Below are 24,322 nucleotides of genomic sequence, written 5' to 3' on the forward strand. Positions count from 1 at the left end.
TTATTGCTGCTGATGATGATGATGACGTTGTTGCTGCTGATGACACCAGTGACAGGGCCTTGTTTTTGTTCATTTACTTGTAGTCACAGCTTGGGAAGCCATCATCACATTGGTGCATGTCGTTTTTTGCACATGCTTCTCACGGATCAAATGCCAGAGCTGTTTTCCCACTCGTTTCCAATGTTTGTGGCCAGAGTCACAGGAGAGGGGTTTGTTGGGAGCTGAATTTTCGCTGAAAGCCCAGTGTGGGTCAGGTGGGCAGAGAGGGTTAGGCTGGTGAACCTCCTGTTACCTGAAGAGTTCAGTAACTTGAAGCACTACTTTAGAAAACAAACACGGGAAAAAGCAGAGCGTTAATGGAAATGAGGTCAGATTCTGTATATTTTAGTCATATCATTACTGTGTGGAGTTTTAACAGTAGTTATGGCCGTCATTGTGAGCTGGAATTTTTATTATTTTCATTAGGTGCACTTGGTAGGCTGAATGCTAACGTGCTGTGCCATAAAGCTTAAGTGACCCTAATTAAAGGCTTTATGCCATTAAAATTATGCATGTTAAGAAACATCAATCTGCATTTGAATGTGTTTTACCTTAATGGCTTTCCAGGGTGTGCTGTTGAATATTAACTCCATTTTGTCTAAAGGTATGTCCATAAATAGGTAATTAAAATAACAACATGATAATGACTTGTATAAGTTACTTATTCATCCACTTTCTCCTGTAGAAAACTGTGTTAAGTGAATACAGTCTAAAAGCAAATGAAATGAGGTTTTTTTAACCCTCTTTCCATAGCCTTGATTGAGTCCAATTTTAAAATATGATTGACTGAGGTCTTTTAAAAATCAGTTTGAATCTGAACATGCTGTTATGTGAAGTGTAAACAATGGGCCTCAGTATGAAAATCTAAAGTTAATATAACACAGAGTTGTCTAACCACTGGAGATTCCAGATAGAAACTGTACAATACAGCACTGTGTAGGCAACATAAACAGTCTGTCCACTTTTGCTGTTGTTCATAATACCACAGCAGGGTGGTATTTTTTTCAACCTACAGTATATTTAAAACAATAATCGATGCATATATAACATGAAAACAAAAAGTAAATTTATCTCAGAATTACCAATGCCATAACAATGCCCATAAGCTTGCTGTTGGAAAATGCATTATTTACAATAGCGTATCACTACATATGCTAATATAAGGTTATGCTTCAAAAGTTTGAGACACTCAAACTGAAAATAAGGCAGAGCTATGTACTTATTAATAGTTTTTTTTGACCTATTGTAAGCAGAATAAGCCATTAAATTCTTTCTGTAATAAATTGAAAAAAAAAAAAAACTTTATGGCAAATGTTGCTACTCTGAAATGTAAGGCACATACTCTGCTTCCTGAAAGGTCAGTCAAATTCTCCACTTGGCTAGACAGTGAGTTTATTATAGCTCCATTTGAGGAGCTAAGTATTTTTTTCTACTTATGATAATGAAATCTCCCCGTGGTTAGCATGTGCCCTTGCCTGAGCAGCCCTGACACACTGAGGTAAATGTATAACCGCTCTTTAAAAGCAATGGAGTGTGTTTTACAATGAGTAATTCAACACTTTGTTTTTTTCTGCCCAAAAGCCCAATGTTACTATTATTTTGGATGTAGCTGTTCTTGTTGTTGTTGTTAATGGGTTAGCACCTTGGCAGGTCATAAATTGGGTGACGTATTGCAACGCTGACTCCGGCCTTTGATCTGGCTTCACCCTCCCGCCAGGAACAGGAAGAGGAAGGAGCGATTTTTCATGGATTAGTATCTGCTTCTGCCCAGATATTTTTTCCACCCTGCTGACATTCAGACAGCTCTGAATAATCAATCACATTCGCTTTCCTCTCCCTCCCGACTACCACCCTCCCGTCTTACAGGTTTGTCACAGTGTACCCCCCCCCCCCCACCCATAAACCCCACCCTCCCCCTCCCACCAGCCTACTCTCCTTTCAGCCCAGTCTCATGTCCTCAGAGCTCTGTGAGCTGCGAGTCAGTGTGCGGTCAGTCAGCTCGCTGATGTTCACCACCCTGGTCCTGCCAGGGCTGCAACAGGCCTCAGCCGGAGGGGTGCCTGAGCCAGCCACCTCAGCGCGGCACATCGCTTGTCCTTTCCACAGCAGCATAAGCGCTTCCTCAGCTAGCACACCATCTGCCAGCTGCATGGGAATGCCTCTGTAAGGAAATCTTTTTCTGAATAAGCCTAAAATGAACATTTATCATTCCAGCAGGACAGTGCATTTCCCTCTTTCCATTGCTCTGGGTGTTGTACACTTGGTCTATGGGCTTGCAAAAACAAAAAAAAACATTCAGTGTCAAATTATGTAAAATTCTCCCCAAGAAAAGCACATAAAACTGAACATACGGAACACACAGAACTAATAATGTCAGCAGAAAAAAGGGTTAAAACATTGAAACTGATTAGCTTTCTTGTCCAACTTCCTTTCATATTCTTCAGGTTATATTAAACTTGTATGCATAATGTGCATAATGCAGTAGTTGAACTTAACCCGGGCTGGAGAGTGAAAGAAACTATCAAATTCATATTACGGAGTCATGAGTGAGGTAAAATCCAAACAATGATCTGAAGTGTTTTTAGTGGTGTTTTTATTTATGCATTTTAAAAAATATTTATTTATTTATGTTAAAATGGCAAAAAGCAAACAATCAGGGAAAAGCACTTCAACAGATGAGCAATTAATGAACAATTATGCTGCAATGCATTTAACCTAATATTACTCCAATTAGAGTAATTAAACTAACTATAATGTGAGATTCTTAATTGCGTACAGTAACCTACATAAAGATCATCAAGGAAAAAACACTGCATGATTGATTTTAATTAAGTGCTAATGTTAAACAGATACAATCTTTTTTGGTAACAGGTTGTATTAGATTGACACCTTGTTAATTAAACAAGATAATCAAGTCACAAGGGAATGTAGTACAATATGTGAGGCAGAGTGAACATTTTTAATAAAATCTTTAAGTTTGTTAACTTGTCCTGGCTTAGACACATGGCACTTTTATTTTTTATTTTTTTGCAGTATTAAATATCCTGCCCTGGCACAAGCCGCATAATTTGGGTTATTTTTGAGATCCACAAAATGGCCCCCGGTAATGTAATAGCACAAGGCTTTTTTAATATATGCTTCCACTTTGGGGTATAAGGCAGGCACAATGAATACAAAGTGACTTATGCTTATTTTATTTGTTGAACTCTTTTTTATAAGAGATGGGGAAATAGCACACTAAATAGAATTTTTTGAAATGTGCAAACCCTGCATTCAGTCCACTTAGAATACATGAGGAGCAGAGGCAGAGAACATGAAGAAGGGCACAGTTACGTTAAAAAACATTTTCTTGATTTGTGCCATCTAAGAAATCAAGCTGTTGACTATCTCCTGTTCTTAAAAAATATATAGATTGTGCAGAAATACCCCGTAAGTACAACCTACGTGACCTGCAAGAGCTGTGAGGGAGGAACGATGTGTTTTTATCATTTCCTGGGCTAACCTGGAGGTAAGAGCTCCCCATTAGTTGTAAATGTGTTAAAGTGTCGCTGCGCCCATTTGTGCAAACAAATCACCAACCCCCCCGGCCGGTTCCACTCCCCACATTTTCTACACGCAGGAACAGAGGGCACTGGATCCTCCATGATGACCAGAGTAAATTGACACAACGCATCACCAGACAATTCTTCCCAGGAGTCCGTTTTAGCCACTGCATTTGTCAGAGCTCACACCGACACCGCCTCTCTCATTTGTTTTTATCAAATTTCACAGCACCAGAGAGTGAATCAACAGTTAGAATGAGCTCCACAACCAAGTGGAACAACTCTGACCGAATATACAGTAGTGCCTCTTTGAACATGATTTGTTAATAATGTTGAAACAACATTTTTTACTTGTTCTTACCAATTAAAGAAAAGCTCAAATGAGTATTTATTCAAGCCATAGAAAAAAAAAAAAAAATATATATATATATATATATAATACATATATATACACACACACCCACATATGTGTGTATATACAGACAGGTGACAAATTAAAGCAAAGGGGGTCCACTGGCTCTGTTATGTTTGGGTCTTTACACCACCATCATCAAAACACCAAATGAGTGAATATCTTTTGGAAGAATGGTGTTCCATCCCTGCAGTAGAGGTCCAGAGACTTGTAGAATGAATCTATGCCAAGGTGCACTGAAGCTGTTCTGGCAGCTTGTGGTGGCCCAACACCTCACTAAGACACTTTATGTTATTTTTTCCTTTAATTTGTCACACATCGGTGTATATATATATACTGTATATTTACCTCCCAACTCACCGCTCTCTAATTCCTAGGAGATAAAGTTCAGTGTGTATAATTTCACATCCATAGATGCACACAGCATGTCACCAACTTAAAATAAAGTGTATGAATGTTCAAAGGAGTTAATATACCAGTGCCTAGCTAAAAGCAGTTGACACACAGCTGTCTTCGCAATAAATCTTACTAATCCATTTTAGCATTCACAGTATCAAAAACACTTCACTTTGGGTTGCTATGATGCGCGGCATTAATTCACTGCTCAAACACGAAATGCAGAAATACTGTAAGCAGATTTACTACTGATGGATTTACTTTTTTTTTTTTCTCTCAAACACTTCATCTGTTGTACTTGAGGGGATTCACTTTAAAAAAGCAAATAAATAATTATTTCAAATTAATGCCAAGGTTTTCTGAATCTTTGTTCAGGAAAGAAAGCCTTTCAATTTTCTAACAATCCTAGCAATGACTAATCATTACTTTTAGTAAATTTTGGGAAAACAAATAAATAATCTCATAAAATAAAAAAGCCTGGTCAGTATATGACTGTATATCTCAGGTTCTAAAAATATATATTTTATATATATATATATATATATATATATATATATATATTTTTTTTTTTTTTTTACCTGTGATGTACATAGCTTTATGAGCTACAGAACCCTACAGTCTATGCAAGCTTTGTCCAAGGATGTTATTAAATAAATAAAAGATTGTATTTGTCTTTAATGTTTACCCTTGGGGTCACAAATAAATGAACACACTTGACTCTTTGGCTTCTGTGTGTGTGCTCAGTCTATCCACAGCACAACCACAGCCAGAGTTTACATTATTTATATTAGTAATCTGCTTTCTGCAATCAATTTCATCGGACATGCATATCCCCGAGTCAAATCCCTCTCATCATCAATCCAGTTTGGGTGTTTCTTCCAATCACTGCATTTATCTTTTCAATAGACCATTCAAATTTAATTTACTTTCTCTTTTAACATTTTGCTCAATATTTTAATAATATACTACACTGTGTGTAAAAATAACAATCACACTCTCACACACACACACGTGATTATATCTTCAAATAAAAAAATCAGTTACATTCCAAGTCAATGGTTACTTGAAAAACAGAAATTTTCAATAACACTCACTTAAACTGAAAATGTCAATAACAGTCAGAAAAATACAAATAAAAAATCCCCAAAGACCATAAACTGCAGTATTGCTTCAATACTTACAATCAAAATATGATCTAAACCTCAGGTTAAACATGGTTGGTTGAATAAGAGACTCCTATTTTCTATACTGTCACAGCGACAGTGGATTAACCATGTTTGTTTGGGTATACCATAGCTCTATAGGATCTCTGCTGAAAATAACCTTCTTCCACTTTATTTGTTTCCTTGATTCCCTGTGGTGTGCAGTGTATTCAATACATTCTTTATTTGCATAAAAACTAGCTGGTAAGGTTTCTCTTCACTTTAATAGCTATTGTATTACAGTCACCTTGTTCAGAATAATATATGAATAATGAGATTTTAGATTGGGAGACACTTGAAGAGAGAAAGAACCCTTTATAGTTAATTTATTTCATATAGATACATTACTTAAAGGTACTGAAAGGTTTAAAATTTCATTGTAAGTATCATATCTAACAATTCCTACCTCAGAGTTGACTTGCATTAAATTTTAACGAGCTTCAATTTGGCAGATTCAATATTGAGTTTTATTATTATTATTTTCCTTATAGCAAATTCTTGGCTAAATCCTTATATTCTGATGAAATTAAGATGCCCAGGGCAAGGAAAGGGGTTTCTTTCACTTTGAGGTCACATGAGAGTATCTCCATATATCAAAATCATTCACAATTTCCTTTAATTCGCCTGGAAAAAATGACAACATGTGCATGGCAATAAGTAGGAATTTGCTCTCTGGTTGTAAAAAGCTGAAAAATATAAGGATTTATAGAATGAAGAAAGATGAGCAATTCTTGGATTCCTGCATGCCTAGTGTAATGTTTCAGTTGGACAGAGGTGCTTTGAGAGCTGCTTTGTGTTTGGAGAGGTATTTGGAGGCAGCACAGGCTGCTCTGAAATAATATAAAAGACTTAAAAATGCACAAATGGACTTAGTATGAGGCAACAGCATGAAGCATTTAAATTCAAACAGTTTTACAAATCTAATTAAGTAACTCTTGATTTTAGCTTTTTAGTCAATAGTGAAGTACATTAAGACAAACATTATATTTTTTAGGAAGTAAATATCAGAACACAATCATGGCAGACACAACAGAAACCTGACCTACTGCTTGGCTGCATCTGAAGTGCCACAATGGGAGGAAACCGTTTCTTCTAAACTCTTGTAAGCAGGACATTGAGTATTTAAATTCCAGTTTAAGACATCGAAACCCACAAACCCAGGCATGGCAACCAATAAAGGTGTCCGAAGAAATTATCAATAATAATTACAGCAACCCATCTTGGGAGAAGTTTTTGATGTCTCCAACTTGTCAGTGTCTCGTAGTCTTAAATACTGAAAAAAATATCTACATCCTGGGCTTGACATTAACACCTGCCACCCAACACATGTTGGTAGAATTTGTCAATGGCATGTAATTCATTCACTCTTGCAAGCTACTTTGACAGGTGACATTTCGTTAACATTTTATATGAAAAATAAAAATAATTACATTAGGCATCTGAAATAGTTAAGTCAATTTGTGTGACAATACATGACACTGCAACTCCCATAAGTACTAGGTGCACAATGTGCTCATCTCATTGGCCAGCTACTTCACCCCTCACTCTCGCTTCTTCAGTGGGAGAAGGCAAAATCAAACAACAGCTGAACACGGCGCTGCATATACAAATGTGTAGGTTATAGCTATACACATTGCGGCTTCAAAGTGTTTGTTTAGTGAACACTCCACACCAGTGGAGAGCGATTCAGTTTTTCCAGTTCTGACTGGGAAACACAGAAATGACAACGATTGCAGCACTAAACACAGAAAACAACAATGGTGAAGGAATATGAACCTCGACCACAGACAGATGTACGTCCATGATTTCAAAGTTTCTGTAGTTTCACAGTAAACACAAGCCTGAGTCTCGATAGAATCTAGACGTCTAGAGGGGTAGAAATCTAGGTTGAGAGATGTTTTGACATAAATCGACTCGGTTAGCTCAATTTAGCTAATGTTTTACTCGGATATTGCCTGGCTATGTCCAAGCTGGCTAGAAAACTTTCACCTTACAAACAAATATAGTCGGGTTTCACCAAACATTATATACTGCTCAACACCATCAGATATAGCCAGTTCTCCTCAGATGCAGGCAAGTAATAAAGTAATTTTTATTTTCAATAAAAAATTGTGCACATTTTATCAACATTATTTAAAATTGTGGATAAATGTACTCTGTGTTCTCCACATAGACACTTGGAAATTATTCATGGAAAACGTTCATGGAATATTCATGGAAAATGTGCAATATATAAATTTTGTAATTTAAACAACCTCGGAGCGTATATTTTGTTAGAGCTTTTTAGATTTTTTAGATAATTTTTCTACTCACTCACTCACATACAGACACGCACTTTACTCAGGCTGGATAGCTGTAATGGTTTCTGCTCAAATAAAATGTTATTGGTAAATGGACTACATTTATATAGCGCTTTTATCCAAAGCGCTTTACAATTGATGCCTCTCATTCACCCATTCACACACACCAACGGTGAAAGGCTGCCATGCAAGGTACCAATCAGCTTGCTGGGAGCAATTAGGGGTTAGGTGCCTTGCTCAGGGACACTTCAACACACCCAGGGCGGGGGATCAAACCGGCAACCCTCCGACTGCCAGACAACTGCTCTTACCTCCTGAGCTATGTCGCCCCGTGATTCCCAAGTGAATGCATGCAGGTGCATTTTCCGATTACCTAGGCTATATTTATTACCTCTTTTGGATTGGGGGGATATTGGCTGATGAAAATGCGAGTGACTAGTGACTTTGGGAAAGAACTATAAACAATGGATAATGTCAAGCCCTGTTTACACCACTTGTTTTGATCTGACCTGCTTTTTAAGCTGTTTCATTAATGTACATACTTCTGACAATGTTTTTTAAACTGTCCCTTATTATGAAGTCCCTAATTCATGAAAACATATGATTAACCACATACTTTGTCATATGTACTGTAGCTAGCCAACCATGCAAAAGTCTAACTGAGTTATAGGAGTACACTAACAGAATCAGAACAAAATTTTACAATCTGGACATTTGACGCAAGTTAACTAGTTACAACAATGCTTTGCCAGCTAAGGTTAAGTACAGTGCTATGACAAAGTATTTGCCCTCTTGCTGATTTCCTCTATTAATGGTTTCAGATCTTTAGACAAAATGTAATATCAGCCAAAGATAAACCAAGTAAACACAAAACACATTTTAGAAAATATTTATTTTATTTAATGAAAAATTTTATAAAATACCCATATCACTCATGTGAAAAAAACAATTTCCCCCTTAGTTACTTAATCAACCAAAAAAAAAAGTTGTTGAAATATATCAGTCTGGAAATAATTGCAAAGCTATTTCTTAGGTTCTAGGACTCCACTGAACCACAGTGAGAGCCATTATCTCCAAATTAAGAACACTTGGAATAGCGGTGAATCTTCCCAGGAGCGGCTGGTCTGCCAAAATTTCTGAGGGCACAGTGACAATTCATCCAGGAACTCACAAAAGATCCCAGAAGAACTTCCAAAAAAACTGCAGGCCACTCTATCCTCAGCTAAGTTCAGTGTTCACTCCACAATAAGAAAGAGAACAGGCAAAAATGGTATTCATGGGAGAACAGCAAGACGGAAACCACTTTTAATCAAGAGAAACATCAATGCTTATTTTACATTCGCAAAAAAGCACCCGGATGATCCCCAAACCTTTTGGAATAATGTTCTATGGACAGATGAGTCAAAAGTGGAACTTTTTGGACAACATTGGTCTCATTATATCAGTCAAACATGGAGGTGGTTGTGCTGTGTTGGACCGGAACAACTGTCCATTACTGAAAGAACCATGAATTCTGCTCTGTACCAGAAAATAAGAAGAATGTCTGGTCATCTGTTCTTGAGCTGAAGCTGAAGCGTAATTGGGTTATGAAGCAAGATAATGATCCAAAACACAAAAGCAAGTCCACATCTGAATGGCTGAAATGAAAAAAGTTTTGGAGTGTCCTAGTCAAAGTCCTGACTTGAACGCAACAGAGATACTGTGGCAGGACGTGAAACCTAACAATTTGTCTGAATTAAAGCAGTTCAGCACAGAAGGATTGCCTAAAATTCCTCCTCAGCAATGTGAAATACTGATATCAAATTATGGGAAGTGTTTAGTTGCAGTTATTGCCTGCTAAAGGTGGTGCAACCAGTTATTAAGTTTGAGGGGGCAATTACTTTTTCACAGGGGTAATATGGGTGATAACTTTTTTAAAATTATATAAATGAAATAATAGTAATATTAGAGAAAGGGAACACAGGTTCCCTTTGTCTAATATTATATTTTGTCTAACGATCTGAAGCCAACCAGTGTGACTAAAATGCAATAACAGAGGAAATCAGGAAGGGTAAAAGTAAATCAGGAATACTTGTTCATGGCATTTATAATTGAATTCTTTCAACAACAAAAAAAACTATATAAAATCTTTATGATTGTTTATCAGAGCATCAGTAGTTACACGCCAAGATGTGTTTGTGGAAACGAATGTCTCTCAACCATACAAAAAAACAATATATTCAAATTTATGGTGGGAAATCCAAAATCAATTTAAATATATTGTACAATATTGCCCTGTGATAGATTGGCAACTTGCCCAGGGTGTATTTTTGCCTCTTGCCAATGCAAGCTGGGATAGACTCTAGCCTCCCCCTGACCTGGAATAAGTGGGTCACTTTAGGCATTCAATGGTCAGATATTTCTGTATAATGACAACTGCTATGGTTAATGGACCCTTTAACCTAGAATTCTTCATATCACTCCACAGAAAGAAGCGCCACAGCTGTCAATTTGACCATTGCCAAAGAAAACCAATAAATCTTCCACCATACGCACTTGTGTTATTAATGTATGACTTATGCTAGCTAGCTATACAGAATATTCAAATTTACAATGACAAAGCTAAAACGGACCTTGTGCTAACCTTGTTACAAGAGGTATGAGTCTGAATTAAATGTCGGGGTTAAAATGAATGTTGATGTTCTTTATTAAATTTTATACAAATATGTATATTAATTTAATAGGTTTAACTTTCCTTGCAACTATCTTACTCCAATACCCCATTAGCCAATATTCCCAAATAGGCAAGCATACCGTGAGACCATTTTGAACTAAAACCCAACTGAGCTGTATTATTAACTAGGTAACTTCACTGGCCGCAAACCTAGCATAAACCTAACGCTAGTTTAACCCAATTGAGAAAGATGCTAAAAAAAAAAGAAATAAAAATGCGGCCACATTCTCTTCAGAGGGTAAGGTGAAAACACACAGGGCGAAGTTACTTTAAATAATTTAGGAAACATTGGGTAGTATTGCTTTGGAATACAGCTTGTTTAATTTGTGTGAGCTACATAAAGTCAACCAATATTGTTTCTTATAACTTTACAGGTAGGCTTTTTTTTCTACCTAGCTAAACTGAATGAAGTGTTGGGTGCTTGAGTGGTGTTTAGTTAGTTAACTTGCAAACAAGTGACCTTGTAAAGTAAACTGGTTTCACCTTCAGTAGTATAGTAGGCTAACTAGCTTAATATGTCAACAAATTCTGCAACATAATGAGACTTGTTTAAGCTTTGCTATATTAACATATTAATTGGCTAACTTTAATGTGGCTTACCAGCTTATTAAATTGCTTTGAAGTAAACATTTCAAGCCTGCTAGCTAATTAACATTATTGACTATTAGGCATGTGTGTTCAATTTGGAAAAACCAGCAACTCAGCTAAGATTACTTGCAAGCTTGTCAGCAAAAGTCAGCCACGTTAGCTCTCTTTAGTTTATGTCCAATTAAGCATGAATTTGGCAAATAACTTGCTACTATCATAATTTTATATACATACTGTACAGTCAGAGTTTACTGTTCAGAGTTTAGGCCTACCTCCGACCACTTATAATCTAACCATTCACTTTGGAAGATTACTCAGTTTGTAGCTTTCCTGAGTATTGAAAGTATTATGGTTTGAGTAAATGAGAATTCCAGACAAGAACTTTACAAATGAAATTCCAGACAAAGAAAAATAAATTTAAAAATGCAATGCAAATATATAAATACAATATATAAATGCAATAAGAGATGACAATGCCTGAAAAGCAGGCAAATTCAAAGTGCTAGATACTGTATGTGTCACTTGCATTTACCTATGTTGTTTCTCCTAGTCATCTTTGTCAACTCTAACAGGCAATTATAATACCAGTATATATCACCTGTAATCAAGATGAACTTGTGTTGAACATTTATGTTGATGTAATTGTTAATTAGTCATTTTATGATAATAACCTTTTATTTTAGGTTCACACATACAGATGCCTGTTTATTAATCTTGCATTGGATTTCTGCACCATCCTATTTCATCAGCATTATAAGCATTCACAAGGACTGTTTGTATATCCCAACTTGTTTGCTTTACTCATACATAAATTAACCCATGTGCCATACAGTGCTATTTTGTCATGACACAGATCAAGTAAAATCACTGTCACTCACTTGAATTTCGCTTTTTTCAACATGTCCAATCTTACTGTCACACAGTTTTTTTTTCTTTGAAGCTTTTATTTTTATATTTTTTTCAGTTGTAATATAAGCCTCTGCAACTTTTCTTCCTAGTCCTCCTTGATTTTGTCGCAGACAGGTTTGCTGAACTGAATCTGAAAGGGTACAACTGAAAAACTGACAAATAATTGAATTTAATTCTGCCAAAAAAGTGGTGTCTTAAAAATGTATATCCTATTTGAGAGCAAGCATTTATATCATTATTGTAAAAATCTGTGTGTATGTGCGCACACACGTGTTCTGCATTTGTTTCTTGGTATGTAACAGGATTAAACGCCATACTTACATACGTAATTGTTTTAATTTACTTAAACCGTAAGTTTTTTGGAATGAATAGATGTTTCCTGGTGATGTGGGTCTTCAAACACATTTATTTCAACATTGATCATAACTGAAAATAGGTCAAAAGTCTCCACTTAAGTCCTTGCTCTGTGCTTCCATGTGTAGTGGCACTGTGGGGAAAAAGCTTTTTAAAAATAAGTAGAAAATAAGAGATCTTTGCCCAAAGAGACGCAAATGAGAGATAACAGAGATGGAAAAGAGATTCTCACTCAATCTCCCTAGCGTTTTTTTGCCACATTTTTTGCTAAAAAGGAATGAAGAGACAGAGAGAGAGAGAGAGAAAGAGAGACGGGGGGGGGGGGGGGGGGGGGGGCAAAAAAAACACCCGTGCTCATCCCGGCTCAGCGTTCTCGAGGTGTTAACTAATCTCCGATGGCCAGTCTGCGTGCGGCTCCCTCTAATTGCTCCCCCAATTTCAGTCTGGTGTGAGAGCAGCCATTGTAGCAGCCGCCCAGCCGTCCCCCAGAGGTTTCACACCTTCATTATCACTCTTTATTGCGAAGCCTTCCACGGGCACTCAGCGCCAAACAGCCAGGCCGATAAAAATAGAGCTTTTTCCCCCCTCTTCTTTCAGTGGTTTCAGTTTTAATTACCAACATTGAGCTGGAGCTGGCGTCCTCAGCAGGCTGTTTTTCACTAATTAAAGTGAGGAGGGAGTTTATTGAAGGGACACCAACTCCATTCTCTCATCTATTATTAACAGGGCAGGACAAATAAATTTCAAATTTAAATGGTGAAACCTGTCCAGAGACGGGCAGGGGAAAGGGGAGGGATGTGGTGAGGGGAGGATGGGGATAGACTGGGATTGCTGCCTTTTCAAGAGTCAGCACAGGCTTGTCAGGTACATCTCAAGAAGCACCCCCTTCCTGTGCGTTTAAATCTCTCTGCTCACAAATCTATTCTACTACAAGCCAGGGTCTGCCCCCTTACATCCTGTCTGGCCAACAGAATAACTGCAGGGTGCAACCCAGTCTATGCTATATAAACAATACTGAAAAAAATAATACGTAAATTAAAAAGAGAAACCTGCAAAAACTACAGTCATTTTGAGCTAAGTCAAAAATCATTTTGAATGAAAATTCTGTTCCAGTGGAGTAATTCCAGAGGAGTGGAGTTAATTCCAAGGCTGAGATTTTCCTGGCACAGTATATCGCCATTAAAAAGCATATTAATGAACTAACTGCATGGGGATGTTGAGAACATGATGAGTTCACATTTAAGTCGATGCTGCAAACTAACCATGTGTGGATTAAATTCAATTCAAGTCACAGAAAAAGCCACAGACACAACTGAGTTGACTCTCAAATGGGTACCATGTAGGTTCAAACCTAACATTTTCTAACATATGCTGAAGAAATCCTTCCTCAGAAAGGTCACAACTAAGTCTTCCTTATGTAAAATTTTGGGTCACTATTCCCATAGAACACCCCTATGAGCTTGTCTAGAAATACAGAAAGTGCAATTGGTTGAATTCCTGTCAACCAGAAGACCATTCCACAATGAGGCAACCTGCCAGAAATTCTGACTAGAACTCATAGCTACAAACATAGGACAACACCATGAGGTTGCTTGTCTTTTACAAGACCATGATTTGAATATAAATCATGCTATTGCAAAGTATTTACTTGTAGAGGAAGATCTAGCCATAGCACTTGTACGTGATTACAGGTCTGAGTTTTTCCTGGAATGTGTTAAAGAACTACTTTGCTTGCATCAATAGGTTTTGTTTGGGAGGGATCCACATAGAAAACAAAGCCAGTTCACCCCTTCCTGGAAAATGACACAGGCTATCATAGCAATGTCCTTAGTCCTAACTAATGCATTTTAGCTTTGCATGACAGCAATACAACCGAGTCAGAAAGTAAATATGTATCTCAAGCATTTGGAATGAGGTCCAGGATGGACACCTGGTCCCAGTGGGTCTTTTGATTTTGCACACAGCACTCCATCCTACCAACAAAGTGTCTATAGACACAGCAGTGCTGGGCCACTACCAATGGTACCCTGCTGTAGGGTGCTTGCATTGCAGCCTCCAACAGTAGTTCAGTCATAGAATTGTTATAATGCACTTGTCTCTTGAGGGGTGGGGACTAAATGAGAGGAATCACCTCTGTACAGGCCTCAGGTGTAGGGGGCCTAATGAGCTTAACAGTGATGCAGCTCATCATATGGACACTGTTGCCTGTCATTAAAGACAGGCAGGACTCTAGAGAGGCAGGGTATAGGAACACAACAAGTAAAGAGGCTCTTTTAAGATGGTCTGCAGGGCCAAAATTAGAAACCTAGCTTAATATATTTGTGCACTTTGTCTTGGAAAATGAAATGGATAGAGCATGAGCTTCAGTCACTTTGAGAAGTAGGCATTCCAAATCTTTGAGATCCACCATGAAGAACGATCCATCCTTGTGAAGTGAACACTGCATCCTTGAAAATAACTCTAGAACAACTGTGGTGGCAGTTCAGGACACGGAGATTTCGTCCCCACACTGTGGAATGAGAAAAGACTGGGAGTAGAACTTGCTTATTGTTGTTATTGTACAACTTGTATATTGTTGTTTATTGTATCAGTGAAGATGTCATATGTTACTGCAATTATTCTATGTATGTGGGAATTTGTGCAAAGACTATTTAGTCTTTAACACATGCGCACGTTGCATTGTGTAATTGATGGGAGGGTATTTATATTCCTCCCAGTGCAACCCTTGCAGTGTGTTTTTTGACTCTTGTCATAGATGTCATAGATGTCAAAACTCAGTCTTCCCTGTCGATTGATTAATGTTTTTGGGCCTGAGCTTAGTGTGTTCCGGTGTTCCTTATTTCGAGTCAGTCCCTGTGAAGTGTCCGGGTAAGGAGATTTCCTCTAGAACTTGTTTATTTGTCTCTCTCCCACAGGGTCTATTGTCCCCTTCTGAAACAGACATATGATTTACACCCATTGTGGCTCAAAATGAACAGACCCTGACACTGAAGTACAAACCTCCCCTTTGGACAGGGAAACAAAAGAACTTGTCCCTCTCTGCTGTGATGCTCCTCCCTGTCTTTGCAAACAAGCCCCCAATGTGACAGCGGACTTTATTTTCTAAAGGAAGTTATCCTTTATTCGACACTGCTTACATGAACAGACAGCCTCTTTCATGCCTGTGAGTGTTATGGGGAGAAAGCTCCAGCAGCAAGGAAGCTGTCAACAAGGGCAAGAGAATCCCATACAACGTCTAACACCCAACACCTAGGTGTAACTGTTACTCTCTTGGGAGGACTGCTGGCCGTTCCAAGTAGGACCATCTCAATAGCTAAATTTAGCCTTATTCAGACATGTATTACAGATGGCTGGGATGCACAGCATGCATTGGAAAAGTAGGGTCTACCTTGTCCTTCTGAGGCTTGCAGCAGTAGAGGCACAAGCTTTCAAAGAGAAACCCAGGGCAGAGGCCACTCTCTGACAACTCTGACTCAGGTTTAGGGTCATATTGGGAGTTTTTAACTCTAATAAATGAGAGAGAGAGAGGGAGAGAGAAATAGAGAGAGAAAGGTATTCCTACTGAAATTGATGGTTTCCAACTTCCCAGCGGGATCTAACATTGGAACCAAAGGGCTGGCAGACCTTGCTTTATTCCATGTGTACCACATGTTAATCCTTTACAACGTCTGCCATCGGTTATTCTACTGCTCTGTGGTCTTTTTTGCCACGATTTATTCCTCTTTATAGATAATGAATCATCAATCTGAATCGCAACATTGTGCCCATTTACACTGGAAGCACTTCACCAAGCCAATACTTTAAAGGGAATAATGAGAAGTGGAGAGATTCCAGATGGCCTGATGTTTAGGCTCTGGAAAGAAAAAAGCCAGGACGTGTACATGAGAACCACGTGGCTGCGCAGACGAATGTTCCCTGTGATTCTGTAACCCCGGCCACATATTGCACCACCCCAACCAGAACCTGACTTGACAGCTGTGCAGGCACCCCAACAGTAGAGCTGGGTGTTCAGTTAAGCACATGGCAGGATGACACTTTGCACTGAGCTGAGACTGCATAGAACCAGGACAGCATATCAAACAACAGCTCCCATAATGAGTTGTTTAGTAAGCAAATCCACAGTGCGCCTGTGGCCCTTAAGTCCGTCAGTGTGTCCTTCAAAGACGGTTCAAGGTGAAAGGAGGCTGGTTGCCTTGTTATGGTGAAATTACCTGTTATTTTAAATTCAGAAATACATCTTCATGTTGCATTCTGTTTCAGTGTGAAATGGCTGTGTTACCTTTTGTGATAATGAAGCAGGGGAGTAATTGAAATATTCAATGGCCTTACGTGTTTTACCTCATTAGAGTAATTAGTCACTGTCAATAGGGGGCACACGCTGAACACTCCGTGTGCTCGTAAGGTGAAAAGCCACACCAGGGTCAGTGATACATGAGGAAAAAACTGCAGAAGTCTCCGAACAGCTGCTTGAATTATGCAAGTATGCCTTCATTCCATAAGAAACAATTTTATATGATGTTAGCTTGCAGCAGCGGTTTGAGGAAAATACATGCCAAATGAGATTACTTTAACTTAACTTTAACAGATTCCAAAAAGTCTGTGAGAGTTGAAGGTATTGATTTTGTTCTTGAAAGTTACACACAGATTTCTTTCTTGCCGATGTACTCTAACACTTCTCTTGTGAAATGGCTAAATGTCTACAATTTACCGTTTGTTAACCGGATGGATGTAACAGGACAGGCCTGATTCATAAATTCCAAATCGTATCCTTCCCAGTCTGTCCAAGGACTTAGAAAGTACATTCAGCGTTGCATAAACATTTTCTCTCTGACACACAATCTGGCTTTTTGCTCAGGTCACTACAGCATAATGGCAACCTGAAAAAGTCATCAATAGCATCACATCTCTATACAAAGAAATAATGTGTGCCATACTTTTAGTTTTTTCTAAAGCCTGAGAGCCATATACCCCTAGACAAACCATGAAATATTGGGTATACCTATTCATGCATGATCCGGTCCCATTACTGCTTCTAAGGCTGCACTCAATGTGTCTAAACTGCTCACAATAGCTGCTCCGTTTTCCGCAACACTCCCCTTCAATGTTCCTATCTAGGTACAACCTCAGATCTAATTCATTCACAAATTTAGCTCTCTATAAAGCATGCAGTGGCATGCGCATAAATGGATCTCAGAATGAAGACTATTCATCTGACCACTTTGATCTTATCTTAAATGTTTTTCTCATTTAATCAAGCCTGCAAATGTTAAACATAACGCCATCCCTTGTTACCTTCTTCTTTCTCATTCTTGCTGCCACGGAATAATGTAACACTTGCCGGGACGCTTACTTTGCCTGTGTATTCTAGCTACCTCATTTCCCACACATTTTCTTCTTGGCTGTGTTGTTGTCATTTAAGAAGATACTTCTTAAAGGGAACCTCAATAAAAAACAAACATGAACTTAAATGCAGAGAATGCCAAATTAGGAATATATTTAATTGTTTCTCATTTTAAAAATTGTTAGTTTTTATCTTTTGGAATTACAAACCAGCATATACTATGGTGTAATACACTTCGGGATATTTAGCTGTTAGGTACACTTTTTCAAGAAGCCTTGACTGTTTACAGTATCCTAGGAAGTGGCTGTAATGTTTGTTTATTTGCATTGGTCTTCACATTCAACTGACCGCTACCATTTCAAGCACGGGGTGTGTCTAGGTCGCTGCTGCTGATGTTCAGATCTGTTGGAAATCAACAGCATAACCACTTTTTTATTAAATGATAAGATTAATCTTGAATTAAATAAGTCATCGACGGATGGAATTGTTCCTTACCAATATGAACTAAAGTGCCCTCTCATTAAGATCCAGAAAGGACAGGAGTCATTGGACGGTGATGTTTTAGATCTGGAGGTAGTGTGTATCTGCTACAAAGTTTTCTACTTTCATTGTTTGGAGGGAGCCACTGCAATTTAACCTTGTTAAAAGAAATGTTCTAAAAATACATCATGGCTTTGTTATAAGCCACATTGTATGCCATTATATTTCAGTTTTTTTCAGGTGATAATCATCTAGCATATTGAATACTTGAATTATCACAATCAGACATCAGGAACATTAGGTACTTCAGAAATTTTTCTGCACAGATGAGAATCTCTAATTGAGACGACATAAAGAACAATAAGCTGACTGAATTTGATAGCCAAAACATGCTAAATGTGTCTGAAGAAGAAATGTGCCAGATAGCTCATTCAAAAAAAAAAAAAACTTTTTAAATCTAAAAAAATCTAAATAAGTGTTACCATGCATTACAAACCAACTGAACTTGTGACATGTGAAACACTCTTTTGTTCTTGCATGACTGGGAGGGAGCTGGTCTCCAACACAGATATAGCCAACAGTATATAACCTACTTTAAATAATAATAAAACATTAAAAACTGATTTTTTTCAGAAAAAAGCCCTCCTTTAAGAAGGTGTTGCAAAATACATGCATACCTCAGTAGATTGTATGTATCAGACAGCAGATGTATTCTCCTGTTAGAGGAGTTTTTGTTAGTGTTGTTGTAACATTTCATTTCTGTTAAATAAGAAGTATAATACAATAACTGTTGTTCTTGGGTATTTATCTTTGGACATCTGTATGAAAACCATTAGAAACGTAAAACATTTTTTAGTGCAAAAACATCATTATTCATTAGGAGTTCCAATGTATGTATTTTAGTCATTTTTAAACCAAATGTATACTTCTATGAATGGAATTGGATGTCTGCCATGCCTTTATCTGTAACTATTTATATTCTGCGGGACAGAAAGTCTTTAATATTTTCTGATTGTGGATTTCAGGTTTAAAAAACGATCTATTTTTATGTCATGAAATCAGTCATTACTTGATGTTGAAGTTTATGATATAGTGTTATTCACTAAAGCTGTAAAAAGAAAAAAAAGAAACAAGAAAATTTAGGTTTTTAAGGGTCACACTGTTTTTGACTCTCTCGCCTCTGTTCGACGGCACGTTCCAACTCACAGACTCAAGAACAAAATAAAAACTTTACCGCCTCTCAACCCTTCCCACATTATACTTGAGTCCCCTCACTTCGAAAAATAGATTTTCAATTACCTGCAAAGTGCCTGGAAGCTTTTACATTTTAGCACCTGACCCCAATTGAGCACAGCTTTCTTCAGAGAATGACATCCTTAACTCCTATGTTAGTGTCCCCACTTACAGTGTAATTGGTTATGATGGTGGCCTTTCATCTCTGGGCCTAGGCTGGAATCCAGTGGAAGGGGAAGTCACTGGATATCACAGCACACTGCGTGTCAGTGGTGGGCAACAGGAAAACGGGTCTGTGTGCTTTTTTGTGCACTCTGACCACAGTGGACTTGAAGCATGCTGCAAGTTGCCTCTTTTGAAGAATAAAAAATGGGAGATATACATATCTATATTCAGACATTTACAAGTCCCCGCATCATCTGCTTTTCACAATGGCATGTCCTAAAGATCTGAATTAGATTTAAAGAGACACTTCAACATTGTTTTGTATACTGAGGCATAAGAGAAAATACAAAGAGTACTGGCTTATGATGACTGCCATGTGAAAGTCAAGATGAGATGCAATCTGGGCCGTGTATGATCAGTGAATTGTGTTTTGTTTCCTGTGAAGCATATTTCAGCACTTGCTCCTAAGAAAATCATGCTCAAAAAGCAAGACATATTTTTGCATCAAGCAGTGAGAATTCATTTACAGCAGACAACTACATAATTTAACTTGTTTTATCGCAATTCTCAAAGATGACAAAAGTGCATTTATCATGATGAAAACACACATCACTAAACAATGTTCTGTGTTTTAATTATTGCAGTACTTCGGCACAATTTAAACGTTGTTGTACAAAAGAAAATACAACAATTAAATGCAAATATAGGACGTGAACGTGAAATCGCTCTGGATGCATGTCGTCACTCTAGATAGCGTCTGCCAAATGCCTGTAATGTAATGAAATCAACTGCATTCCCTCCCATTACAACTACGTTATTTAACATGAGATATTTCAGTTAAAATGTGATTTCAGATGCCGGATAAATATACCGCGTAAATAACAAACACAAACAGAAAAGGCTGTTCTGTTTCATAGCAGAACTTAACTTCCCAAAAAGACATTTATATTATTTCATTAAGCAGTGTATCTGCATTGGGGAGGGAAAAAAAACGTGCCTCTCTGGTGGGGATTTTTTTCCATTATACAGAGGAGAGAATGTAAAGGTCAGAGACCCTAATGCCTTATCAGTAATTCACCATTGCCTGGTTATTAAGGCCAGCTTAGGCGAAGAGCGCTGAAGTACTGCAAGGGGTTAAGGTGAATTGATTGCCTCTGGACATGTTAAACATGACCCTGTGAGGGCTCCACTCGGAGAGCGGCAGCCATGCACCTCTCTCCACTAAATAATCAGCTAAGGCGAGCCTTTAATAAAAATTCTGAAGGCTCCGGGAACTTCCTCCAGGAGATGTTTTCCACCACCTTGGAAATAATCAAAACCCATAGCGGGGGGACGTTTATAGCGCGTTATCATACAAAGCATAGAAAATCCTCACCTTCGCCGAGCCCTTTAAGCAAATGCCGCCTCGTCGGGCGGCTCTCATCTGTAATTGTTAACAAGTGCAGGTGAAAACAGCGGAGCTGTTGTCTAATGCAGGGGTGGACACCGAAGCCTTATTCAGAGCGCGGCTGTTTCGGTTTAGCATTTCGGAGGGACCAGCTTGCAACTCGGGGGCTGTTGGATGATAATTACGGGGGAACTTGGACTCAATCTGTCCGTGTGCGTCCCCCCTTTTGAAGGGGAGTTCCCCTTGATTAGGCGCACTCTTGCTCAGGGTGTAGTCCCCTCTGTGGATGGCAGTTTTAAGTCCATCAGAGGGGCCTCAGCTGCCAATGTGTAGCGATGAATTACACGCTATAAGAAGGTGTTGACAGGAGCAGCTGGACATCAGAGAGTGATGAAAAGAGAACGAAATTCATTGAGAACTCAGACAGACTGGCCCATCAGGGTGAAGCAGGGCAGAGGGAGAACATGCCATCTGCTGGGGGCAGGCGGGAGTGCAGTGCGGCCTGACGGAGAGCAGCGACCATCCACGCCGGGAAGCAGGGCTGTCGCTTTTGTTTACTCAGCCTTATGTTTCCTCACTAAACTGCAGGCTGGCTCCTTAATGTCATTACTGTGCTGTGTGAGGATTTTAATTAATATCTTTCCTGTTTTGTTTTGTTTGCTTGTTGTGGTTGATTTTCAAGACCTGATTACTTTTCTCTTCCCTAGATGTTTGCAAAAAAAAAAGAGGGCACATGGTTTATTATTTACAATTTAGCTTACTTTAATTTCACTTTACATTTATAAGGAATTGTAGTTTAGGAAATCATTTAGAATTAGGGGAAATGCGAGGCAACACAACATTTAAATATAGATTAGTTTTGCATCAGTACCACCTATGTTCTTTTAAACATTATTTAGAATGTATAGTGATATAGATTGTACTACAACAGGTACGGAGCAAAAACATTTTTTTTGTAAAATACTCACGATTTTAGAAAATGTGGAAAATTTTTAATTCACAATCATATATAAACAGGGAAACAATGACCAAAGCACTTTGTGTACAATATATTGCATTGAAATGTTATTTGTGTAAGTAGAGTGCAGTGGTGCTCCATTTCCTGCATTTGCATTATCAAAAGGTTTAACACTGCAACCCTCTACTCCTGACTCTCTGTTCCCACCTCTAATAGGTAATGTGGTTCTGATTGTGCAATAATCCTAATTTCCGGGAACAGAAGCTCAGGAAATGTAATTTTCTCTGAAATATATGGCGATATTGTAGTAACGCGCACACACACCTACGTACACAGACAGTATAAATTACAGTATGTTATTTCCATTGAAAATGATTTGTGGAGAAGGCACATTAGTGAATTTAATGGTGAAGTGAGCCGCTGATTCTGCCTGTGCCCCGAGGTCAGGGGAAGTTCTATTGGTGTGATTTCACTATCCACTGTATTAATGAGTTGCCTCAAGGTGCAAATGATATTTTAATAGGTGTTACTTAACTAGAGTGGCCCTAGCACACACAAAAGCCTCCACATTCTCAAAAATAATTCTCCTGCTTGTTAGAATAAGTAATTAGAATGTATGAACACTCGCTCTGACACACTAATAAAGTGTCAGCCGTCATCAATTTGGGATTTAATAAAAATAAAATTAAATATTCATTACATTTTTTTTTTGCATTGTTCGGTTTTAGACATCTTTTTTCTTCTCCTGGAATGGAAAACCATTTTCCTGAAGTGTTTATCTTTTTTTTCCTTGGAATTTTAGTAATCATTGGAAGCGAAACAGGCCAGGACCAGTTCTTACTTTGCGCTATTTTCCCAGCTGTAAGAACTCTGTGTATGCTTAATTTACAACGCTTTAATGTGGCACGCTCCCTTCTATTTTTTCCCCCACTTTTGCTGAATTCATTTTTAAAAATAGTTCCTTCCTCCGCCTTTGGAACCTCAGACACATGTAATAAAAACGTAATAAAAACGTCTGCGTTGCTCCGTAAAAACACCCCAGGTCAATTGTACACCAGCCTTTTCTTGGCTTTTAAAATAACAAACCAGAGAGGTTTATCTATTCAAGGGGACAAACCCATATTCCTGAACACTTGAAAGCCGTACTGGTGTAACCTTAGGGCAGGGTTTGCAATGCTACAAGGCAATAATAATAATAGCAGCAATAAAGCATTCTGGGGCTGAGTTTGAGAACGAGGCTCACGGGCGCTGGAAAGAAAGCCTCTTTCAGGATCCTTGACATCAGCCAGTACTTAATTAGCTGTCATCAGCTGAGCTCCACTGAGGACAGAGAGTGACTAATAATTAATGATAAAACTCTGCGCCGCTACAACCACAGACAAAAAGGGAACGTGTCGCAAGGTGTGCCCCTCTGAAATATGGGTGTTCTTTTCCTCCCCTCAAGAATGGAGACATGTGACCCAAGAGTCCAGTTTTCAGGGCTGAGAAGAGAAAATGGGACTATTTTCACTGGTTGCTTTCTCTATTATTCAGCCGGAGTGCACAGAGAAGGGAATATAAACCCTTTGGTCATTTGAGTCGATGAGTGCAGACATGCTCTTCAGAAATGAAACTAATCATTTAAAAATCACTATCGGAGGCAACCGTGCAGCTTATCTTGTCCTTTGAGTCCTAAGTCATGCCACACTGCTATTTTCTGGTCACTTGGGAAGCTTGAAAGATTTTCATAAAGAAAGAAAAGGACAAAGTAATGAGAATCACACACGTGCATATGGGGTTATTTTTTAAGCGTGCATTCACAACCTAATTCAAATTAGTAGCCACATTGTTTAATCACACCAGAGGGGCAATCTGGGATAAACAAAGACTGTGGTAAATGGTGAGGGATATTCCAGAGTTTCTAATGAACAAATAAGATTGCCCCCTTTATGACATCTGAAGTATGACAGTGCTGCTAAGCTCTGTGTATATTGTAAAATCAATTGGTATATTGATCAGCAACTAATTAGAAGTAGACAAACATTGTAAATGCACATATGCTGGCCCTCTTTGTTGCCAATGCACCACAGGGTGGATGGAGTCAGTGACAGATGATTTGGACCCGAGAAGGGAAGAGATGGAGGTATGTTATGGTCTCACCATCATTTGCATTTGGCAGGGCTTTCAGGCCTTGTTTTAAGTGGCAAAGAGAGGAGAGTAGAAATTTAACAGCCTCAGCTATTCTTCCGCCTCCATTTCAATTCAAGTAGCCTAATCTATTTTCTAATAGGCCATTTCTTTTATAATAGAGTACTGAGGATACT

At 38.4% G+C, this 24,322-nt stretch overlaps 1 long non-coding RNA gene across 2 annotated transcripts in view; it reads right to left on the reverse strand.

Annotated features, from left to right (window-relative positions):
- Positions 1-24,322, reverse strand: part of LOC135248169 (uncharacterized) — a 61,256-nt gene that overhangs the window by 12,056 nt on the left and 24,878 nt on the right. The window lies entirely within an intron of this gene.

Source organism: Anguilla rostrata, chromosome 2, assembly GCF_018555375.3.
Source record: "Anguilla rostrata isolate EN2019 chromosome 2, ASM1855537v3, whole genome shotgun sequence".
NCBI classification, from domain to species: domain Eukaryota; kingdom Metazoa; phylum Chordata; class Actinopteri; order Anguilliformes; family Anguillidae; genus Anguilla; species Anguilla rostrata.